Raw genomic sequence first — 7329 nt, forward strand, 5'->3', positions numbered from 1 at the left:
TCTTTTTTTCTCCCAAAATATACAATTTGAGTTGATAAAGTTGTAATATTTTTAATAAATCATCCCAAGTATATTATAAGAATGAAGGAAAAACAAGAACCAATTTCTTTAATATAAATAAAAAATATTCAGAGAAAATCTCGAACATATATTACTATATAATCATATCAGATTACGAGGAAAAAGTAAGATTTCTTCATCCATTTCGCTCAGCTAGTTTCTTCAAGAGGTACAATATAATGCAAAGTACGAGCATAACGTATAATAGTATCCCTACTATTAGTACCCAGATGGTCATTATTCGCCTCTGTCGGATTCAATACAGATGAAATGTTAAGACATCGAATTGAAATTAAAAAAAATTATGTAACATTTAAAAAAATAATAGCTGTAACCTGTGGGGTTGAATTCAGAAGCCAAAGTAATGGAGAATTATTCTTCTAACCAAAGTTGAGTGTATTAAATAAAACCTATCCAGGGCTTCTTTTAAAGAAACAAATAAGAGTATTACTTCAAAAGTGGTGGCCATTTATTATACGGATTCTTTTAATTTTAATAATTTAAGACGTATATATTAGAATATTAAATGAAAGTAATCCATTTTTAAGTGGTTTTATTTAATAATTTTATTTTACATAGTTAATTTACAATTAGTTATAACAATAATAAATCGTAAAAGAAATCTAGGAGATGTACCATTATTATTACCATATAAAGTAATGCATTAATTCATATATTTCTTTGGAGATGTAGGATTACTATTGTCATTCGGTATAAATGGAAAGAGAGTTAGATATTATAAGGCATCTAAAATTAAATCCAAAATTAAAGAGAGATTAATTAATATTTTATTTAAAATTGATTTTGACTCAAATTGTACCAAATCATACCATCGTCACTTTTGGTGAATAATTTGTAAATTCATATGTAAATCTCAATCGGATCTTAAGTATGCTCTAACCCTGGTCTAAGAAAATCACCCATGACCTAAACTTTTATGTGCCAAAAAAAAATCAAGATCAAACTTGTGACTAACCTTGCTTGCACTTAATAATAAACTCGAATCAAAGTTTGCATTCCAACTTATATCCTTTCTAAAGAGACTAATCAAAATATTAGAATTTTCAAAAAAAAAAAATTCTCCCTCTCTCTCTCCAAAATATACGTTTTGCGTTGATAAAATTATTATAATATTTTTAATAAATAATAATTTACCTTTATATACTATGTTGGACTTTCCACCTTAAATTCTCTTAAATATATGATAAGAATGAAAAGAAACATCGGACAATCAATTACATTCTGAAAGTATAAAATTATAAACTTCAAATTACACACAATCCCAACCATTAAAGCAGAATTAAAAAAATAAACTAATACTTTATTAATTAAAAATCAGAAAAGCGAAATGTTGACGAACGTTGAGATTAAATGTTTTGAGATTGATATGAGCTTGTAAACCTTTTCGATGCTATAAACTAGATTTGGTATTGAATATGAAACTTCTTTTAAGAGTAAAATATGACTTCCATAAATCTATTTAAGAGGAAATTATGTATTTAATTACTTAATTATTTTAGTCATCTAACTATTTTTTTAATTAGTCGAGGGTATATATTTAATAAATATTGTTATTTTATTCAATTCAAGGTTGCATTAACTTTGTAGTGCATAGTTATGTTAAAAGCACGATGCTGAAATTTGCACTATAGTATGAAATACGTTCAATTCAGAAAAGTAAAGAATTTAAATTCCAAAAAAAAAATTAAGAAAGATGTTCGAAAAATATTAAAGGAATACGTAGAAAACTTTAATACAATAAAACCAAAACAAATGAGAAAAGATAAAAGAAGAAGAAGAAACAAGATTTCAACTGATTCAAAATTGATAGTTCGATATAAAAGAGTCAAAGTGATGAAATAAAAACCCTAACTACATAGATTTATAGTCAAATGTCTCAACACGAATTTAAGTAACGATCCGCTACAGTAAATGCCTCTTCTTTGTCATCTTGCTCAGCTGTTATCCTCCTCTTGTTGTTTCTTCCAAACTTTAGCACTATAAATGGCACACAGTGTAACAACAAGTACGACAACAGCGGAGGCTAGTATTATTATTATCCAGGACGTGTCCATTATACGTGCTTCTTTTTCTCTGTTGGAGTACAATTTAACAGATGAAACCAGAAAGCATTAAGTTAAGATTCAAAAATGTTTTATTATCCGACCGTAACAATTTTGTGCCGAGCAAAAAATAAACAATTTAGTTTTTGAAAAATAATACCTGTAGGGTTGAGGAGAAAGCCAAAGTATTCAGAATGATGCTTCCAAGTATACGTCATCTAATACCGACAATGTTGCATGTTATAAATAAGACCAAACTAGGGTTTATTTTAAGGAAACAAATAATAAAATGGAAAGTGTATTACATACTAGGGAGTCCGAAAGTGGTGGCCATTTATTATATGGATTCACTTACTTTCCCCAATTTAAGATACGTATATACTTTTGAATATTAGATGAAAGTAATCCCTTTTACGTGATTTTAATTAATGATTTTAGTTAAATGGACTCCGAGTTAAAGGCATAGACGTCATCTTTAGAGGTCCCAAGTTCGAGCACCAACGACTGCAAGTTATTTGAACGTCTATTGTCAAATGATTTAGAGTCTTTATAGCAAATACTACCACTTGTAATCATCTAAATTAATAAAAAATTAATAATTTTAGTTCATATAACTAATTACATTTAATCATAGCAGTAATAAAGTAATACATTCATAATTTTTTCACTATTTATATATTATTCTCTTAAATGTAAAGTAATAAATTAATATATTTTCTTTAATCTTTACTAAAAATATCACTTTAAAAATTATCAATTACCGTTATTATTTATTGTATTGACACCCATTTAACTAAAATGGTTTTTTTTATGTAGTAAGTACTTTACGAATATGTATCATTGAGCTGAGTTTTATAATATTTATAGAAAACTTATCCAAATAATAGTTAAATCATAAACATGATCACTAATCCAATATTATATTTATAAATGTATCATACCATGAATTGCAGTGATAACAAAACAACTAGTATATATATGATGACAACCTACTTTTCACGTAGGTTTTGCATGATGACAAGGGGTTCTGGGTTTGTCAAGTTTCAATCCCCAGATGAAGAAAACAAGGCTCTCCAGGCTATGAATTCTGTACAACTTTCTAAAAATGGTGAAATAATATTGCAGCTTCTTGACAAACAAAGGATTGGCAGCACCAATTTTGCTTGATTATCAGATGGCATCGTTCGTTGTTCCCGTACGGATGTTTAAGTGGGCAGCCATGAATCTCTGGTTTGTCCATGTTGAAAGAATGCTGAAAGCTATCTTAGTTGAAGAGTGTGCTCGCGTGTGCTCATACAACGCCATCATCCAGCTTCATGCATGTCCATGCGTAAGGAAATTTTATAAGATAGTCTAGAAGCTAAGATGTTATAAGTTTGTTAGTTTAGCAGGCTCTTAACACTCTAACAACTTAACAACTAGTTGGTTAGGTAGTTTTCGTAAATTGCTAAAGCTTTGTAAGTAAGTTGTATAAATATAGTAGTGTATACTGTGCTGATATATGGTTTTCTTGATACAATGAAGTAAAGAGTTCTTTTCATTTCTTCTTGAACTTTTCTGCAATATTCAACATGGTATCATTCACTTTCGGTCCTAGAGTCCTCTGGTAGCTGCGATGGTAGTCTTTGGTGATTCGTCCTCCTCGCAAGCCCTGATGTTTACCAACAAATGTGTAAATGTGGTGCTTGATGAGATGAACTTCCTTTTATGGAAGCAACAAGTTCTACTTACAGTTCGCAGTCACCATCTTGAACGGTTGTTGAATGGTTCCTTACCAGCTCCACCGAAGACGGTTGTTAATGAGCATGATGAAACTGTTGCTAATGAAGCCTATGATGATTTTGTAGCTCAAGATAGTGCTCTTGCGTCCTAGCTCCTATCCACGATTAGTGCTCCATTATTGCCACAGTTCGTTGGTGTTGAGTAAGCCGGTGCTGTTTGGAACACGATTTTACAGTTGTTTGCAAACCGATCCACCACCATGGTTATGAATTTGCATTACAAACTTTATTCTATGAAGAATGGTGATGATTCTATACGGGTTTAACTCACCCGTGTTAAAGAAGTATGCGATGTAGTTGCTTCTTGTGGTAGTCTGGTGTCTCAAGTTGAACATATTGTGAGTATTCTTAAAGGATTACCGTGAGAGTATCAGCCGTTCATGGCAGTGATCACTACCACACGAGAGACTTTTTCTTTGGACCAGGTTTACTCGATGCTTGTTGATGATGAAATATATATTGTTGGTTTTGACTCTCAGCCTGAGAACCTTCCAATGAGTGCTTATATTACTCAAGGAAGATCGGTGGCTGGCTCGACTGAGTCATTTCGTGGTGGTCGATATGGTGGACGTGGTCGAGGTCGTGCTCGTCTTCAGTGTTAGTTGTGTGGTAAGAATGTGCATTCTGTTGATCAATACTGGTATCGATTTGATCGAGATTTTCCTGGTGTCAATGCATCTTCTGGTTCATCACGGTCCAGGGATGAATCTAGTGCTGCTAACTGTTCCATATTTGATTTATTAGGGTGTTCTTGCTGCAGTGTTATGGCTAGTGTGTCCTCTTTTTGTCAACCTCAAGCAAATATGGCTTCAGGTGAGCATTAGGTTGTTGATTCGGGGGCAACCCATCATGTAACCCCAGATGCCTCCAAGATGATGCATTCCACTGATTTTACCGGCCCATGTAATCTTCTAGTAGGTAATGGTGTGTCACTAGGGGTAATCTCGATTGGTAAAATTGTTTTACATGCTTCTTCTCAAGCTTTAATATTGAGTGATCTCTTGCATGTGCCAAAAATAACAAAACATTTGGTTTATGTTTCCAAGCTTGCTAGGGACAATAATGTCTTCCTTGAGTTTCATGTTGATGAGCGCTTTGTTCGAGATAAAGTGAATTGTGCGGTGATTCTTCGAGGACAACAACGTAAAGGGATTTACACATTTGCTATGGAGCCTAAAGCTTTTTTGTGTAATAAAGTTGAGGTCAATAATGTTGTTGGTTTTAGTGTATTTGATCTTTGGCATAAGAGATTAGTACATCCTACTTTTCATACTTTAAAAGATGTATGTAATTCGATCAATGCTAACATTCCAAATAGCATGAATACAACTTGTGTTGCTTGTTGCATGGGAAAGAGTCACAAGTTGCCTTTTAATTCTTCTACTACTGTGTATGACGTCCCTTTTCAGCTTATTTTTATTGATCTTTGGGGTGATGCACATATTCCTTCTTGTGGTTATCGATACTATGCTTCATTTATGGATGCATGTACACGTCATACATGGGTGTACATGCTAAAAGATAAAGCACAGGGTCTTGATGCATTTCAGTTATTTCAAACCATGGTTGCCACTCAATTCTCTTTGCCCATTAAGTCAGTTCAGAGTGATTGGGGAGGCAAATATAGGAGGTTGTCATGTGAGCTAACTCGTGCAGGCATTTCTCATCGGATCAGGTGTCCTCACACCTTTGAGAAGAACAGAGTAGTTGAATGTAAACATCGTCATTTGGTTGAGTTAGCTCTTGTGTTGCTAGCTCATGCTACTTTTCCATTTTGATTTTGGTCGTATGCTGTGACTACAACTGTGCATTTAATAAATCGACTGCCTACCAAAGCGTTAGGTAATATCTCACCTTTTGAAAAGTTTTTTAGTTCAAAACCAGATTAAAAGACACTAAGTGTACTTGGTTGTCGTTGTTTTCCTCATTTGAGGCCCTTTTAGCGGCATAAGTTGATGTTTCGATCTGCACCCTCTGTATTCTTGGGTTATATCTCACAACGTTGAGGTTTTTTGTGTCTTGGTAAGGATGGTCGTGTTTATATCTCGAGGCATGTTAAATTTGATAAGGATGTGTTTCCTTTTACAGATAAGCAACAACCTGAGTATGTGCCTAATAATACTGCATGGTGGTTAGCTCTCTTGCAGGTTATTCCTGAACGAGTAAGTGTCTGGTTCACCAACACACCCTAACACATCATCGCATGTACATGAAGATGGTGCCGACTCTAGCATCTAAGGTGGTGCTAACCCTAATTTCCAAGGTGGCGCTGATTCAACTAAGGGTGATAATGTAACTGAGTCTGGTGGTTCTGAGCCTCCACAATTACCTATTAAAGTACCTGAAAACATAACCACTGCTGGCATGCAGTCTTCTATTGAGCAGAATGTACCCTCTGTTAATCAGCACCCTATACTGATGAGAAGAAAATGTGGGATCGTTAAACCCAAAGTCCTTGTTAGTTCATTGGATGAGTTTCTTTATGCTTCTATTGATGAAGCCATGAAATTTAAGGAATGGAAAGAAGCTGTGCATGCTGAGCTTATTGCTCTTCAAAGCAATGGTATATGGTCCCTTTTCAAGTTATTTGAAGGACGAACCACTGTTGGTTGCAAGTGGTTGTTTAAAATAAAACGTAATTCTGATGGAACTGTTTAACGGTACAAGGCTCGATTGAAGGCTAAGGGATATTCTCAGGTGTCTGGGCAAGATTTCAAGGATACTTTTAGTCTAGTTGTGTGGTTTTCTACATTGAATGTTATACTTGCTCTTAATGTTTATGGAGAATGGCCATTAAGACAGGTTGATGTGAACAACACATTTCTTCATGGTGACTTGAATGAACATGTGTTCATGCAATAACCGCCTGGGTTTCAGCAATATAACCCTGAAGGCATCAAGTTAGTGTGCAAACTGTAGAAGTCTCTCTATGGACTGCGTCAAGCACCACAAAATTGGCATGCTAAGCTGAAACGTAGCCTTGTGCAACTCAGTTTTAAAGAATCCAGAGCTGATGCCTCTCTTTTTGTTTTGACAGAAGGGGGAGTGTCAACATATGTTTTGGTGTATGTTGATGATATAATACTTACTAGGAAATCAACGAGTGAAATTGAGAAGGTGGTTATGTTGTTGAAGAATCACTTATCTTTAAAAGATTTGGGCGAGCTACACTATTTCTTAGGCATTGAGATCAAGCGGTGTGATCAACTTTTAATCTTTAGTCAGAAGCAATATATTTTAGAACTACTTGAGAAGTCAAAGATGATCAAGGCTTCATTCACTTCTACTCCTATGGTAGCTTCCTTTAATTTTAACAAAGATGAAGGGCAATTGTTTACTGATGCTCGAGAATTTTGTACCTTACTAGGGGGCTACTCTTTGTGTGTCACACAAGGCCTGATATTGCCTTTAGTGTGAAAAAGGTG

The sequence above is a fragment of the Hibiscus syriacus genome, unplaced genomic scaffold, assembly GCF_006381635.1.
Source record: "Hibiscus syriacus cultivar Baekdansim isolate YM2019G1 unplaced genomic scaffold, ASM638163v2 tig00016066_pilon, whole genome shotgun sequence".
NCBI classification, from domain to species: Eukaryota; Viridiplantae; Streptophyta; class Magnoliopsida; order Malvales; family Malvaceae; genus Hibiscus; species Hibiscus syriacus.